The 17,803-nt window shown below is 41.0% G+C and overlaps 1 protein-coding gene across 5 annotated transcripts in view; it reads left to right on the forward strand.

The window, feature by feature from the left end:
* The first annotated feature begins 15,890 nt into the window (after positions 1-15,890).
* ATG5 (autophagy related 5) overlaps positions 15,891-17,803 on the forward strand; it is a 123,133-nt gene continuing 121,220 nt past the window's right edge. For 3 of the 5 annotated variants that reach the window (XM_003935926.4, XM_010346440.3, XM_074397657.1), the window contains exon 1: positions 15,891-16,175. The gene's annotated coding sequence lies outside the window, so the exon portion shown is untranslated. Of the gene's footprint in view, positions 16,176-16,261; positions 16,427-17,803 lie in introns of those variants that run through there. The other 2 variants (XM_039467725.2, XM_074397655.1) reach the window with 2 other exon arrangements.

Below are 17,803 nucleotides of genomic sequence, written 5' to 3' on the forward strand. Positions count from 1 at the left end.
TTATTCTGACAAAGGATTTGAGGTTGTTGAGTTAAATTCAGCTTTAATTAATTAATAAATTAACGTGCAAAAGGGGGAGTAAGTCTAACAGCAGGGAGGTAAAAACAATGATATTATTAATATTTATTATTATCATTTTTACAAAGTCACACTCTTCCTGTGCTTCCCAGGCTGGTCTTGAACTCCTGGGCTCAAGCAATCCTCCCCGCCTGGCTAAATTTTGTATTTTTAGTAGGGACGGGGTTTCACAATGTTGATCAGACTGATCTTGAACTCCTGACCTCAGGTGTTCTGCCTCCCTTGGCCTCCCAAAGTGCTCGGATTATAGGCATGAGCCACCACACCCCGCCAAAACATCCTGCTTTTTAAATGAACAATTGTTGAACCTACCTTTACACATCGTTATCACACAGTGTCCATAGCTTACTATAGGGTTTGCTTGGTATTGTACAGTCTTGAGGTTTGGATAATTTATAATGACATGAATCCACCATTCTAGTATTGTGCAGAGTAGTTTCACTGCCCTAAAAGTCACTGGTGCTTTGCCTGTTCATCCCTTCCACCCTTCAACCCCTGTTTTTTTCGTTTTGTTTGTTTGTTTGTTTGTTTGTTTTGTTTTTTCTGGTTTCTTTTTGAGACAGAGACTCACTCTGTAGCCCAGGCTGGAGTGCAGCTGTGCTATCTCAGCTCACTGCAATCTCCACCTCACGAGTTCAAGCTATTCTCCTGCTTCAGCCTCCAGATTAGCTGGGATTACAGGCACCTGCCACCACACCCGGCTAATTTTTATGTTTTTAGTAAAGATGGAGTTTTGCCATGTTGGTCAGGCTGGTCTCAACTCCCGACTTGAGGTGATCCACCTGCCTCAGTCTCCCAAAGTGCAGAGATTACAGGCTTGAGCCACCACACGGGGCAGCTACTGATCTTTTAAGCGTCTTTATAGTTTTACCTTTTCCTGAATGTCATGTAGTTGGGATCATACAGTATGTAGCCTTTGCAGGCTGGCTTTTTCACTTAGTAACATACATTTAAGTTTCATTAAGTATCTTTTCATGACTTGATGGCACATTTCTTTTTAGTGATGAATAATATTCTATTGATGGTGTGTACCACAGTTTATCTATTCAAGCGCTGAAGGACATCTTGGTTGCCTCCAAGTTTTGGTTCTTGGGAATAAATCTGCTACAAATATCCACATAGACACAAGTTTTTATATAGGCGCAAGTTTTCAACTCCTTTGTGTAAATACCAAGGAGTACAATTGCAGGATCAGATGGGAAGATTACGTTTCGTTTTCTAAGAAGCCGCCAAACGGTCTTCCTAAGTGACTGTATCATTTTGCATTCCCAATAGCAATGAGTGAGACTTCCTGTGGCTCACATCCTCCCAGGCATTTGGTGTTACCAGCGGGTAATCTCCTTTTGACATTGGTCATGGTTAACAGCCTGAACACTAAGACCTTAGCCCCCCCGTCATAAACTTACCCAGTCACTAAAGTCCATTGATGATGCCTCTTGAACATTTCTTCTTTCCACCCTCTCCTTTCCATCTTCATCCCATTGCCTTGCCTTTATCATCATTTCCCAGTTGACTATGGTTGCTTTTCAATAACTCCCATTGCCTCCAGAGACATTGCTAGTCAAAACACACTTTAAGATAGCTGGGCGTGGTGGTGTGCAACTGTAGTCATAGCTACTTGTGACAGTCCTAACTACATAAATAAGGCCTGTAGCTTACAATCGATGAACCTACATGTACACATCTATCACACAGTGTCCATGGCTTACCACAGGGCTTACTCTTGGTGTTGTACAGTCTAGGGGTTTGGATAAATTTCTAATGACACGTATCCATCATTCTAGTATCACACAGAGCAATTTTATGCCCTAAAAGTCCCTGGTGCTTTTAGGGAGGTTTGCTGCCCCAGGAGGCTGAGGCAGGAGGATCATTTGAGTCCAAGGCTACAATGAACTATGATCACACCACTGCACTCCAGCCTGGGTGACAGTACAAGACCCTATCTATTCAACAAACAAACAAATAAACAAAAACCCACTATATTCTGAGGAAACTTCCAAAACCACACATCTGACCATATTATATCCTTAACTGAGAGCTTTCCATGCCTCTCCTCTGGTTACAGTGGCTTTAGAACCTTCTTAACATGATCCACTGGAATAAATACATTCCACACCAGGACTCAATAAATACATACTTTATTCAGGATATGCATAATATATTCATGTATATGCATTCATGTATATGCATAATATACATAACTAAAGTAAATGTTTTTTGAAACAAACTTACTCCTGCTATTCGTAATGCACTTTGATATTTTCTATTTTATTCTATTTTGTTCTGTTCTACAAAATTTTATTTAACACAAGAAATTATTGCAAACCACTAAATTGATTTCACAATCTAATAACAGATTATTGCTAATAGTTTGAAAAACCTAGCCATCTAGAAGATGAAGTCCAAATTCCTTACCTTGGCTTCTGGTCCTTCTCTTGATATAAGCTTGGACAATAAGTGCAGCTTTATTCATCTCGCCAGTAAGGCTACTGAATGCCTGCTATGTGTCAGGTACAAGGTGGAGAATTAACTGGGACCAGAAAAGAGAGTGTAGTATTTTGTGGAACATAGACCAGGAAAAGTCTATTAATGAAGGTTAACACTAATAAGACAGCACATAAGAAGAAGATATTATTGGGGAAAGTAGAGAGTGCTTCCCAGATGAAACCTCTAAAGTGACATCTAACAGGTAAGAAGGAATTAATCAGGAAAAAGGAGTGGTGAGAGGTATTGTCCCAGGCAGAAGAAGTAGACTGTTTATTGGAGGCAAAAGAGGGCCTGCGGTGTTTCTTTGTTTGTTTTATCACCTACCAGAAGGCTGAGCTTTTTGAAGACTTAAAAAGTGATTCATTATGGCTAGAGACTCAGAGCACCGGGAGGCACAGGGTAGTAGAAGCAGATGGAGCGGTAAAGAACGCCCCCTGGAGGATGTTGAAAGCCAAAGTCTTCTTCCAGGCTTTCCGATTGCATCCCAGGGAACCCAAGACCCCTGAGGGACCGAGGGAGAGTATCAGATGAAGGCCAAGCAGGTCAGGCTTTCCCTACCACCTTCAACCTGAGTAGCAGCAGCACAAGCATCGTGGGATTTTCCATGGACCCGTTTTGAAGACAGGGAAGTGGCGGAAGGCAAGACTGACAGCTGTGCCCAACTGGAGAGTGGCAGTGAGAAGGTAAGAGAAGCAGGCAGAACTTAAAGTCAGGAAAAAGAAAAGACAGCACTCGGGACTTAATTTTGAACAAGTCCTCATGTTTTACGCCTTCTGTGTCTTTGTATATTCTGTTCTTTCTGCCTAGAGCAGGGTTCTTGACCTTATTTAATTATTCATTTTTTTTCTTTTGCATTGGATACCTTAGACTGTCGGGGAAGTCTAAGAATAATGTATTTAAAGGCATCAGTATACACATTATTGCAAGAACCCCCAATATGTTAATATATAGTTATCAAAATATTAGGAATACAAAGTCGTGCTATATTATTTTTCCTTATTAATGCAATAAATAATAAGGTCTTACAGTGAGCCTTATAACTACTTCAATTTCAAAGTAGTGATGTGTTTAAATATTTCAAGGATCTGAATCAACTTCAATGTGAGTTGAATATATCTGTCTTTCTATTGGTGACAAGTTACAAGTATTGCCAATACTACTCCAGTTTGTGGCCTGAATTTATAATGGAAGGAAATGCTAAATTTCAAACTGAAGGTTATTGAAAATAAAGATGAAATTATTTTTTCCAATCAAAGTCTTCAAATCCTTGAATTGGGACCATGAACCCCTTGGTTATGGTTATATCCCTGTCTTAAAAGTCCTTTACTTCCTTGTCTACATGTTATATTCAATTATCGTCTAAGATTTATCTTATATGTTGCTGCTAGTTATTTTTGAAGCTAGATTCTGATGGCAGTTATATGTGGTTTAATCACAGCCTGTGAGTGACTGTTACGATCCTTTATTTGTGTGTCAATTCTCTCCCACACTGGAATATGAGTTCCTGGATGGCAGAAATTATTTCTGATGTATCTTAGTATCCTGAGTACCATGCAAAGCCTTGCATATAAAAGCTAATTGATTGAATGGGCACACTGTTCCATGAGAAGACTAATCACTTCAAATTGCTGGGGAGAGGTTGGAGTGTGTAGAAAATGATACTTTATCTGTGTCTCTCTTTCAGTAATACAGAAATTTTATGTTATAGTCAGTGGATGAAAAGAATGTAAGAAAAACTGCCTACAATAAAGCAGTAAACAAAATAAGGGTGCATAAATGGTGGATAGAAGTGTGTGACAAGTAGAGCATGAAAAAAATCCCATTGAAAAAGAGTAGATTGGCTGGGTATGGTGGCTCACACCTGTAATCCCAGCACTTTGGGAGGCTGAGACAGGAGGATGGCTTGAACCCAGGAGGTTGAGGCTGCAGTGAGCCATAATCAGGCCACTCCACTCCTGGGTGACAGAGTGGCACCCTGTCTCAAGAAAAAATAAAAAATAAAACATGCTGCTTGTCCCTAACATTCAAAGACAGCCTTTCAAGACTTATCATCTCTGCCAATTCTAACAATTAATATATATAGGTAAATTATCCCACAGAAAGATCCTCAGCATAATATTTGTTGATAAAAGTCTCTTAAATTTTAATTCGTACTTCTTCTTCTTTTTTTTTCTTTTTGAGACGGAGTTTCGCTCTTGTTACCCAGGCTGGAGTGCAATGGCGCGATCTCGGCTCACCGCAGCCTCCGCCTCCTGGGTTCAGGCAATTCTCCTGCCTCAGCCTCCTGAGTAGCTGGGATTACAGGCTTGAGCCACCGCGCCCGGCCACATGTCATACATTTATGAGAACCTATGCAATGTACAATACCAAATGTGAACTGTAATGGAAGCTGTGGGCTTTAGGTGACAATTTTGTGTCAATGCAGGTTCATTGATTGTAGTAAATATACCACTCTGGTGCAGAATGTCAGTTGTGGGCGTGGTTGTAGGTATGTGGGTGGGAGATATAGAGGGCATATGGGAACTCTACTTTTTGTTCGACTTTGCTGTGGATCTAAAACTGCCTTAAAAATGAAGTTTATTAATTAAAAAAAAAAAACATGTTGCCCCTCTTTCAAGTTTATTGTGTAAAAACCTAAAAGTGTGAATCATATTTTTGTAAAGAAACTATGGAGCTATGTGTTCTAAATCATATTTTTGTAAAGAATCTCTGGAGCTATGGGTTTTGATACATATAACATATAGCCTATAGATAATATAGTAACCATTTAAAAACTATGATAAGAAATGCTTTTTTAAAAAGTGCCATTTGGCCGGGCGCGGTGGCTCAAGCCTGTAATCCCAGCACTTTGGGAGGCCGAGGTGGGTGGATCACGAGGTCGAGAGATCGAGACCATCCCGGTCAACATAGTGAAACCCCGTCTCTACTAAAAATACAAAAAATTAGCTGGGCATGGTGGCACGTGCCTGTAATCCCAGCTACTCGGGAGGCTGAGGCAGGAGAATTGCCTGAACCCAGGAGGCGGAGGTTGCGGTGAGCCGAGATCACGCCATTGCACTCCAGCCTGGGTAACAAGAGCGAAACTCTGTCTCAAAAAAAAAAAAAAAAGTGCCATTTTAGTCAAGACTTTTGCTTCTTCTGAACTTTTATGACACTTTTTCCCTTGACCACTTATGCCTTGCGCTTTGTATAATTCTTGTGTAATTCTGTTTCCCAGTTTAGATTGTAAGCAATTCTAAGACAGATCTGTGACTTCGATTCCTGTGTATTTTCTCCAGCCCTGGGGAGAAGACATTTCTAGCAGAATGAACATGGTAAGCAAAGGCACAGGGATGTGAGGACCGAGCTTAGAGAAAGACCAGGGAGCCAGACAGCTGATGAGAGAGGAGTAGAAAAAGTGGATTCGGGTTAGATTTGGATTTTGTTCTGTACGCAGTGAGGATTTGGTTTTTGTAAAAATAGGACAGGGGCATAATCAGAACTATGCTAAAGATTACTCTGGCAGCAGGTTGTAAAATGGATTGGCCCGGGGAGGAGAGGCATACAGTCTAGTGAAGGACATAAAAGCAGCAGCTCCTATTTACTGAGAGCTCACTATGTGCCAAGAACTGCAATAAACATTTTATGTGCATCATTTCACTTAATCCTCCCAAGTCCATGAGGCAGGTGCTATCATTATCTTTATTTTGGCTTGAGGAAAATGGAAAAGTGGAGGGTGGGAAAAGTTACATAAGAGCTAAGTTCTTGTGCACGTGACCTGTTCAATTGCACAAGGCCTGGCACTTGCTTTCATGCTTTGCTATCTTGAGATTCTTAATTTTTCAACAAAGGACCTTCATTTTCCTTTTGCACCGGGCATCAAAAATTATGTAGCCAGTCCTGGTTAACTAATTTTGTCTGTGGCCATACAGGTAATAGATGTCAAAGCAAGGATTTAAGAGTTCATGTCTTCGACCACTCTGCTCTGCTATGCAAGCCCATGGTCGGGGAGTCAAACCAAGTGAGAGAATGTGAAGGAAAGGGGATGGATTTGAAAGAGACTATCAGAGTTAATACTCACAAGGTTTAGAAGGCTTTTTTTTTTTTCAAATTAAAATAATTTTGTTGTGAGAAGTTTTTTAGGATTTCACAAGGTCTTTTAAAATAACCAGATGTTTCCTACTAGGAAACACTATCTTTACATCATTTTTTTTTTCTGAGGCAGAGTCTTGTTCTGTTGCCCCGGCTAGAATCCAGTGACGCCATTTCTCCGCTTACTGCAACCTCTCCCTCCAGGGTTCAAGTGATTCTCCTACCTCAGTCTCCTGAGTAGCTTGGATTACAGGTGCACATCACAACACCCAGTTAATTTTTTTATTTGTAGAGACGGGATTTTTCCCTGTTGGCCAGGCTGGTCTCAAACTTCTGACCTCAAGTGATCTGCCCACTCTGGCCTCCCAAAGTGCTAGAATTACAGTGTGAGCCACCATGCCCAGCCTATCTTTACCTCATTGAGGGTGCTGTTGGCTGGCCTTGCTGGCTGCAAAGCTCTGAGCTTTACCTGTGGCAGACTGTGATACCTGCTGACAACACCTTATTGCAGGGATCTATTTTACTGTTTTAGAAATTAGGCTATTTTTATTGCTATTTTTTTTTTTTTTGAAGACTTGCCCTTCAGTTTTACACTTCTCAGATTATTTTTCTTTCTGATGTTCTCTGAAAAAAAAAAAAAAAAAAAAAACAGATTGAAAAACTGCCTGGCTGATTTGTTCTAGACTTTTATTAAGAGTTTTTGTTTTGTTTTTTTTAAGAGAAAGTGTCTCACTCTGTTGCCCAGGCTGGAGTGCAGTGGTGCAATCATAGCTCACTGTAGCCACAAACTCCTGGGCTCAAGGAATCGTCCTACTTCAGCCTCCTGAGTATCTAGGACTACAGGCCTGCACCATCATGCCCAGCTAATTTTAAAATTTTTGTAGCAATGGGATCTCACTGTGTTGACTAGGGCTGGTATCAAACTCCTGGTCTCAGCAATTCTTCTGCCTTGACCTTTCAAAGTACTGGGACTAGAGGTGTGAGCCACCATACCTAGCCTGGAGCTTTGAAAGAAAAAAATTCATATCAAAACAGTAAAAAAAAACCTGATGCAACATTTTTAAAGACAATATTAATTTATAGGATGAAAAATTAGAACACAAATGTGTAATAGTTATGAGTGTATACATATCTCTAAAAAATATTTGGCATATTTCTTTAATTTAACGCTATGGAATCCATCTGTGTAGACAGGTAGAGGAGACACAGTAACTGGAGTCATACATACAGAGTCTTATAACATGCTATTTTTCAATGGAACCCTGCATTTTATCTGTAAAGTGATAGAATTTCACATGGTGTTGTATAGTCCACATGGTAGTCACAGAAAAGCCGCTCCAAATTGTGATTTTTAAAATATATACAGGCATAGTTTGAAGATATTGAGGGTTTGGTTTCAGACCCTTGCAATAAAATAAAGAGTGCTAAAAAGTGAGTAACACAAAATCTTTGGTTTTCCAATGCATATAAAAATTAATGTTTATACTATAGGTACTGTAGTGTAGTCTATTTAGTGTGCAATAGTATTGTCTGAAAAACAATGTATATACCTTTATTTAAAAATGCTCATGCCTGTAATCCTAACACTTTGGGAGGCTGAGGTGGGAGGATCGCTTGAACCTAGAAATTATTAATTTTAAAAATTACTATGTGGCCGGCCTGGGCCACATAGCAAGACCCCATCTCTACAGAATAATGAAAAATTAGCCAAGCATAGTGGCATGTCCCTGTGGTCCCAGCTACTTGGAAGGCTAAGGCAGGTGGATCACTTGAGCCTGGGAGATCAGGGCTACAGTGAGCCATGATCATGCCACTGCACTCCAGCTTAGGCAACAGAGAGAGACCCTGTCTCAAAAAATATGTATACTTTATTGCTAAAAATGCTAACCATCTTTTGAGCCTTCAGTGAGTGGTAATCTTTTTGCTGTTAGAGGGTCTCGCCTCAATGCTAACGGCTGCTGACTGATCAGGGTTGTGGTTGCTGAAGTTTGGGATGGCTGCAACAATTGCTTAAATAAGACAATGAAGATTACCACATTAACTGGCTCTTCATGAAAGATTTCTCTGCAGCATGTGATGCTGTTTGATAGCATTTTACTCACACTAGAACTTTTTTCAAAACTGGAGTCAGTCCTCTCAAACTCTGTTGCTGCTTTATCAGCTAAGTTTATGGAATATTCTAAATCCTTCGTTGTCATTTCAACAATGTTCACAGCATCTTCACCAGGAGTAGATTCTTTCGTTGTTGCTGTTTGTTTTTTTCTTGTTCAGAGTAGATTCTATCTCAAGAAACCATTTTCTTTGTTTACCCATAAGGTGTAGCTCCTCATCTGTTAAAATTTTATTATGAGATTGCAGTAATTCAGTCACATCTTCAGGTTCACTTCTAATTATAGTTATTGCTATTTCCACCACATCTGCAGTGACGTCTTGAACCTCTCCAAGTCATATTTGATGATTGGAATCAACTTCTGCCAGACTCTTGTTAATATTAACAACATTTTTACTTCCTCCTATGAATCACAAATGTTCTTTTGTTTTGTTTTGTTTTGTTTTGTTTTGTTTTGTTTTGCTTTGCTTTGCTTTGTTTTGTTTTGAGACAGGGTCTTACTCTACCACCCAGGTTGCTGGAGTGCAGATCACAGCTCGCTGTAGCTTCAACCACCTAGGCTTAAGTGTTCCTCTCATCTCAGCCTCCTGACTAGCTGGGACCACAGGTACATGCCACCACACCTGGCTAACTTTTTTATTACTTCTGGAGATGGTGTCTCGTTATGTTGCCCAGGCTGGTCTCAAACTCCTGGGCTCAAGCAATCCTCCTGCCTCAGCCTCCCAAAGTGTTGGGATTACAGGAGTGAGCCACCGCACCTGGCCTACAAATGCTCTTAATGGAATCTAGAATAATGAATCCTTTCTGGAATATTTTCAATTTACTTTGCCAGCTCCATCAGAGGAATCATGATCTATGGCAGCTATTGCCTTTAAAAAAAAATGTATTTCTTAAACAATAAGATTTGAAAGTCAAAATTACTCCTTGATCCATGGGCTGAAGAATGAATGTTTTGTTAGCAGGCATGAAAACAACATTAATCTCCTTGTACATTTTCATCAGAGCTCTTGGGTGACTGTGTAGACTATCAATGAGTAATAATATTCTGAAGGAATCTTTTTTCCTGAGCAGCAGGTCTCAATAGTGGGCTTAAAATCAGTACATCGTGCTATAAACAGGTGTGCTGTCATCCAGGCTTTGTGTTCCATTTCTAGAGCACAAGCAGAATAGATTTAGCATAATTTGTAAGAGTCCTGGGATTTTCAGACTGGCAAATAAACATTGGCTCCAATTAAAGTCACCAGCAGCATTAGCCTCTAACAAGAGAGTCAGCCTGTTCTTTGAAGCCAGGCATTGACTTCTCCTCTCTAGCTATGGACATCCCAGATGGCATCTTCTAATTAGAAGGCTGTTTTGTCTATACTGAAAATCTCTTGTTTAGTGTAGCCACCTTCATCAATGATTTTAGCTAGGTCTTCTGGGTAACTTGCTTGCAGCTTCTGTATCAGCAGTTACTGCATTACCTCGGACTTTTATATTATGGAGATGGCTCCTTTCCTTAAACCTCATGAACAAACCTCTGCTAGCTTCCAGTGTTTCTTCTGCAGCTTCCACATCTCTCTTAACTTTCATAGAATTGAAGAGTTAGGGCGTTGCTCTGGATAGGCTTTGGCTTAAGGGAATGTCATGGCTGGCTCAATCTTCTATCCAGACCATTCAAACTTTTTCCCTATCAGCAATGAAGCTGTTTTGCTTTCTTACCATTTGTGTGTTCACTGGGGCAGCACTTTTATTTCTGTCAAGAACTATTTTGCATTCATAATTTGGCTGTTTAGCCCAAGAGGCCTGTCCCAGCTTTTGACATGCCTTCGTCACTAAGTTTAGTCATTACTAGTTTTTGACTTAAAGTGAGAGATGTGCCTTTTTTTCCCCTTTTACCTGACACTTAGATGCCATTATAGGCCATTATAGAGTTATTAATTGGCCTAATTTCAATACTGTAATGTCTCAGGGAATAGGGAGGCCAGAGGAGAGGGAAAGAGACAGGGGAAGGGCTAGTGGGCTTAGCAGTCAGAACACACACATTTATCAGTTAAGTTCACCATCTTACATGGATGTGGTTCATAGTGCCCCCAAACAATTACTATAGTTATGTCAAAGACCACTGATTCCAGATCACCACCACAGCTATAAACGTTTGAAGTATTGGGAGAATTGCCAAAATGTGACAGAGACATGAAGTAAGCACATGCTGTTGGAAAAACAGCACCAATAGACTTGCCCGACGCAAGGTTGCCACTAACCTTCAATTTGTAAAAAACACACTCTCTGCCAAGAGCAATAAGGTGAACCACTGTATAATGACGTATGCCTCTGTTATGCTTCGGCGGTGGTCAGGCAGCAACACATTAGAAAGACCACACTTCAGAAGCAGCTAAAGTGTATTTAAATTTATTTATTCATTTATTTTTGAGACAGAGTCTTACTCTGTCACCCAGGCTGGAGTGCAGTGGCACGATCTCGGCTAACTGCAACCTCTGCCACCCAGGCTCAAGCGATTCTCATGCCTTGGCCTCCCAAGTAGCTGGGACTACAGGCATGTACTGCCAAGCCCTGCTAATTTTCTGTATTTTTGGTACAGATGGGGTTTTACCATGCTGCTCAGGCTGGTCTGGAACTCCTGACCTCAAGTGATCTGCCTGCCTCAGCCTCCCAAAGTGCTGGGATTACAGGCACGAGCCACAGTGCCCAACCCAAATCCCATATATTTTAAATTTTGCTAATTTCATATGTGGCATCTTATTTTTAAGATTTATCATACTTTTGAGCAAGCCAAAAATAAAAACCCATCTCTGACGTTCACTATGCTAATTAGCAACCACATGATGTAGATAAGATGGTGATAATAGATGTCCTTGTGATATGTGATCCCGAAGTGTGATCTTTCTAATATGTTGCTGCCTGACCATCATGGGAGCCTGGAATTCTCCGTTTGTGTTAGTAAAACTGAAGCTTATATACTAGCACATTCATATCACATTTTGTATGCTGAAGTGGGTTAATATATGTTAACAGCAACCACACAAGTAGTTGAGTTCCAGCCTGTGGAACTCCCGTTTGTAGGCTTTTTATATAGGAATTCATGCCAGCTTTCTAGGAGTCTCCATTCTAGCAGGGGAGAGGTATCATTTGAGTAGGGATGAAAGGGTAGAGGAACAGAAGTGTGGTTGTGTTCTGGGAATACACTGCAGAGTGTGCAGCCAGATGGAACAGATCATAAAACTGGCACTGAGATAGGATATGATGACGGTGGAAAACTTTAACTGCTAGTGACTGCTGGAGACCCACTCTGCTAATGGCAGTGCAGCTCAATTACTTTCAACTTGCCTGGCTGATTTTCTCCCTCAGACATTGATGAAGTAACAAAGAAAATGATCAATTTCTACCTAAACTCTAAGCTATGAGGAACAATTTAGATGATGAGGTAAAACTGATAGGAATCCTGGAAGAGAGTACATGTTCAGCTTAGTTTACTTTGACAAACACTTAATAAATGCCAGGCATTAGGCCTGGGCATTGGTAATCAAAAACTGACTAAGGAAACTATGAGGACCAACACACCCAAATTGGGTGGGTCAGGAAAAACTTCCCAAAACGTGAACTGAGTCTTAAAAACGAGTGGTGTGTGGCAAGTGAAGAAGAAAGAACGTGGTGATGGGGCTGGGGCTGGGGATATTGTTCCAGGCAGCAGGGACCACAGCAACAAAGTCATAGAAGCATGGCATAGCCTTAGTGCACAGAAGTCTTACAAGATATTTGATACTGTTGGATTTTGAAGAGCAAGGCAGGGCAGCAAGGAAAGGAAGCTAGGCGGAAAGAAGAAATTAGCCATCCCCATCAAAAAGTAGGCAGGGGATATGAACAGACACTTCTCAAAAGAAGACATTTATGCAGCCAACAAACATATGGAAAAAAGCTCATCATCACTGGTCATAGAGAAATGCAAATCAAAACCACATTGAGATACCACCTCATGCCAGTTAGAATGGGGATCATTAAAAAATCAGGAGACAATGGATGCTGGAGAGGATGTGGAGAAATAGGAACACTTTTACACTGTTGGTGGGAGTGTAAATTAATTCAGCCATTGTAGAAGAATGTGTGGCGATTCCTCAAGGATCTAGAAATAGAAATACCATTTGACCCAGCAATCTCATTCCTGGGTATATACCCAAAGGTTTATAAATCATTCTATTATGAAGACACATGCACACGTATGTTTATTGCAGCACTCTTCACAGTAGCAAAGACTTGGAACCAACCCAAATGCCCATCAATGATAGACTGGATAAAGAAAATGTGGTACAAATATACCATGGAATACTATGCAGTCACAAAACAGGATGAGTTCATGTCCTTTGCAGGGACATAGATGAAACTGGAAACCATCATTCTCAGAAAACTGACACAAGAGCAGAAAACCAAACATCACATGTTCTCATAAATGGCTGTTGAACAATGAGAACACATGGACACAGGGAGGGGAATATCACACACCAGGGCCTGGGGTGCAGGAGTGGGTAGGGGGAGGAATAGCAAGGTGTCAGGGCTTGGGGAGGGATAGTATTAGGAGAAATACCTAATGTAGATGACAGGGTGATGGATGTAAACTAAGTTGAAGTATTAATAGAAGAATTAAATTAGGCTTCAATCATCCTCTGAAACCAACAGGACAGAGATAAAGGAGAGCAGAATGAGACCTTCAGTCAGGAAGTAAGAGCATGATAACCAGTGATGGTTAGAGTTCATGGAGGCAGTCGAGATAACTTAAATTTTAGGAAAGCAGATTTAAATAAATTTAGAATAAAGTTATGATGCCACAGCTTTGAGTCTTGCAAATTGTGAGATGTGCAAAAATAAAAGCCAGACTTTAAAACTACAAACTATTACAGTGAAAAGAAAAGAGAGCAATTGATTAACGAAGACTTCTTTGGAGTCTCTCTTTTAAACCAGAATTTTGGAGGATTTGTGTATTTGACTTTTGTTGAAAAGAGGACTTTATAAACAAGTTTGCACAAATCAAAGGCTGCCTGAGAGTCACCCCCAATAAGCTAAAGCTTGGAGGAAATGGTAAGGCCAACCAAAAAGAGCTCTTTAAAAGTTACCTTCATAGAAAAAAAAAAATTAAAAATTTATAGTGCCACTGATTTGGAGAGAAGGCATAATGTTCAAAAATGGAAATTACAGAGAACGAACGTAAAATTCCCCTTATTTCCAATTTCCAAATTTCTGCGTAAGGAGCACCATCATCACATAGAAAAGAGTGCAACAACTGTATAGTAGGAACACTGATAACTGGACCATATCCAGAGGAGAGATATGGCATGTGAAGATTGGCTGAAAGAAATGATAACATTTATCCCTGAGCTCATTACAGGGCACAAGAGCAATTTTCATATTGAAATGCTGTCTTTTAGAAGAGGAGTTAGTTATTTCTGTTGAATGTTGTAGATCGATGAGGAAGAGAGAAGAACAGTGGGAGAAAGGAAGAAAACAAGGTTAATTTATAAAAGTCACAGGAAGTTGAATTTTAAGTCAAATAATCACCTTTCACCTATTGGGTTTCTTCATACATGTTTCTCCCCAATGCTTTATTTATTTTATTTTTATTTTTATTTTTTGAGACAGGGTCTCCCTCTGTCATCCAGACTGCAGTGATAAAATAATAGCTCACTACAACCTTGACATCCTGGACTCAAGTGATCCTCCTTCCTCAACCACTGAAGTAGCTGGGAGTATACTACCACGCCCTCCTAATTTTTGTGTTTTTTGTAGAGATGGGGTCTTGCTATGTTGTGCATGCTGGTCTTGAACTCCTGGGCTCAAGTTATCCTCCTACCTGATCCTCCCAAAGTGCTTAGATTACAGGCATGAGCCACTGTGCCTGGTCCCAACATTTTGTTAGGAAAAAATGTTGAACACACAGTAAAGTTGAACAAATTGTACAGTGAATGCCCTTTTACAATGAACCTACCAACTCAGATTCTACCGCTATATTTTATTGTACTTGGTTAAGCACATATTTTTCCAGCTATGCACCCCTCAATTTATCCTCTTATTTGATACATTTTAATGGAAATTTTATATACTTTTGGTTGGGAAGGTGAGGCATCGTCATCCCATGAGCTTTCTTAGAGGCTAGTGACTGTTTACTGGGGACACTGTAGTGAGGATTTCTGCATGGAATAGGTGAAGAAGACCAAAACTGTGGCTTTCAAACTTTTCTGACTGCTACCCTTACTAAGAAATGTATTTCACATTTTTATCCAGTGTACACTACATATACACTGAAGTAAAAAATTTAGGAAACAATATTTATCCTTTACATGTGTGAAGCATGCTAGTACTTTATATTTTATTTCATTTAAAAAGATGCTGGTCATGTTTCCCTAACTTGATTTAGATACCCACTAAGGGACTGTAATTTACCATTTGAAAATAATTGTACTTAGTTTGATTCCAAGAAGATTTTTCTTTGTAAAAGAAACCTGTGCTACTACTAGAGTTTTCCTTATCTTAGCAATTATCAATACCCTGTTTTGAATCTCAGCACAGTACTTACTTAACATGCATGGCTTTAGGGCATGTGTAATTAAGAGAAAAACCTTAAATGCCCGGCAAGACTTCTGGAAAGAGCCAATTCAAACATTCTTTATTAGTAAGTTTACTAACTATTTTCACAAACAGTAAGATAAAGATACGTACTCTTGGATTGGTGGGAGGATTCAGTACTTACATGGTCTTCTGTTAAATTCGGCTATTAATGCCTGCCGCGGTTTTAACAAAGTAGAGAAGATCAAATGAGAAAATGGACGGGCAAATACTTTGAAAACTAATGTTTTTATTAATACTGTGGTGTGATGCCAGGAAGAAAGGGATGTTGCGATGAAGCTTTAGGGAGGCAGTGTTTCAGTATTTTAAAAACTGTTCTTATGGAACTGTTACATTAACCTCCCCAGGCCCCAATGACTACGCTTTGACGCGAGACTCCCAGAAAGTAGAAGCTATGAAGTTCAAGTTCAAAGCCCCGAGTTCCAGCGCGCTGCTCCGTTGGCGCATGCTCAAGAGCGGCTCAGGCCTCCTAGCGGGGTTGGGGAGAACACTAAGGGCGGAGTTCGGGCCACGTGGGGTCTCGTGACGTCATCTCCGGGCGCCGAGGGTGACTGGACTTGCGGTGCGCTTCCAGGGCTCCGCGGCGCTGCCGGTTGTATTCGCTGGATACCAGAGGGCGGAAGTGCAGCCGGGTTCGGCTCCGACCTCCGCGCCAGTGCTTTTTGCGGCTGCGCGGGCTTCCTGGAGTCCTGCTGCCGCGTACCCGCAGGACAGTGTGTCAGGCGGGCAATCTGCCCGGCCGCCCCACCGGAGTCCGGGATCCAGGCGTCCCCACCGGTGCGGGGAGCCGGAAGGAGGAGCCATCGCTTCGGGTAGGGTACGTGTGTGTGTCCCCTAGTGTGAGGAAATTTCTGGAGGAGGAGGGCTGGGGAGGGGCCAGGTAGGTGTGGTAGGAAGGAGGGGTGAGTAGCTGCCTGGAGGAGCGCCCGCCCGGCGGCTATGGCGGGTGAAGGTGGTTCCTCTGGGCAGAGGTGGGGTTGGCGAGACGCCGCCCCCGGAGCCCGGAGGCTGGTTGGCGGGTGTGGCCTGTGAGGTCTCTCTTGGGGTATCTGTCTGTTGCTTCTTAAGGTAGGAAAGCGAGAGCCTAGTCGCAGGCTCCAGAGTTCAGCTCAGGACCTGAATTTTTCGTGGAACAGTTTTTTAAACCTTGGTTACTGCACAGTGCAGTGCGAATCTGTCCAAACTCAGTGGGTATGTCCTACAGACAATTTATCTTGTTAGGATATTCCTTGTCTCATTTTGATGATAATATTTAGTGCTACCAAAGACGTTTTCTGTTGGCAAGACACTTTTACGTACTTCATTTGTGCTTTGGGTTATTTTAAAATTATCCTGAACTTGAGGAGCCTAGGAAACGGTATTGATTCTAGATTTTTCTGAGGGGTGAGGAGGCACAGCATGTCTTGAGCAATCAGAACCCGGAGACTTATCAGACAGTAGCTGAACTTCCAAAGCCTTCCAAAATTGGCTTGTTAAATTTCTGAGACCTTGAAACTGGATAGTTGGCTCTGAACTGAACTTTGTGATTTCCATAGAGGGAGTCAGTTTCTGGTTGAATTTTGAATTTGAAAATAAGGATGTTGGGCTGAGGGCAGTAACTGAGAGGAATTTTACACCAGATGTAAGCTTGTGCTTTGATCTTCAAAGAAATACTACTTAAAATTAGGTAGAAATGAACAGAATGGAACTGTATGGATATGGGTTTTTAGAATAGTGCGCACACCTCAAGTGTGTGTTTATTTCATTAATTTTTAAATTTGGTAGAAATGAACAGAATGGAACTGTATGGATATGGGTTTTTAGAATAGTGCGCACACCTCAAGTGTGTGTTTATTTCATTAATTTCCTCCAAACTAAGTACCTCCTATGTGTTAGGGACTGGATAAAACAGTAAATGAAACAGTGAACAGAAGAATAAAAATCCCTGCCATAATGAAGTTCCACTTTGGGGATGGGGTGAGGAGACATTGATAAAAAAATTAAAGTACAGTCTTTCCTATCGCTTGGTATCTGTGGGAAATTGGTTCCAGGACCTCCCTTGGATACCAGAGTCCTCAGATGTTCAAGTCCCTGTTATAAAATAGCGTAGTGTTGCAGATGACCTATGCACGTCCTCCTATCTTTAACTCAACTCTAGATTACTCATAATGCCCAATACAACGTAAATGCTGTATAAATAGTTGTTATAGTGTATTGTTTAGGGAATAATGACAAAAGAGTCTATACATGTTCAGTACTGACCTTTTTTTCTTCCCTGAATATTTTTTCATCCATGATTAGTTGAATACAAGGACAAAGAACCCATGGGTATGGAGGGCCAACTGTATATGTCAAGTGGTGGAAAGTGCTAGAGAAAAAAATAAAGCAATGAAGGGATATAGGGAATGCCCAAGAGATGGGAGTGGTGGCCATAGGAAAGATGATATTAATGTGGAGGCCTAAAGG

Source organism: Saimiri boliviensis, chromosome 4 (assembly GCF_048565385.1).
Source record: "Saimiri boliviensis isolate mSaiBol1 chromosome 4, mSaiBol1.pri, whole genome shotgun sequence".
NCBI lineage: Eukaryota > Metazoa > Chordata > Mammalia > Primates > Cebidae > Saimiri > Saimiri boliviensis.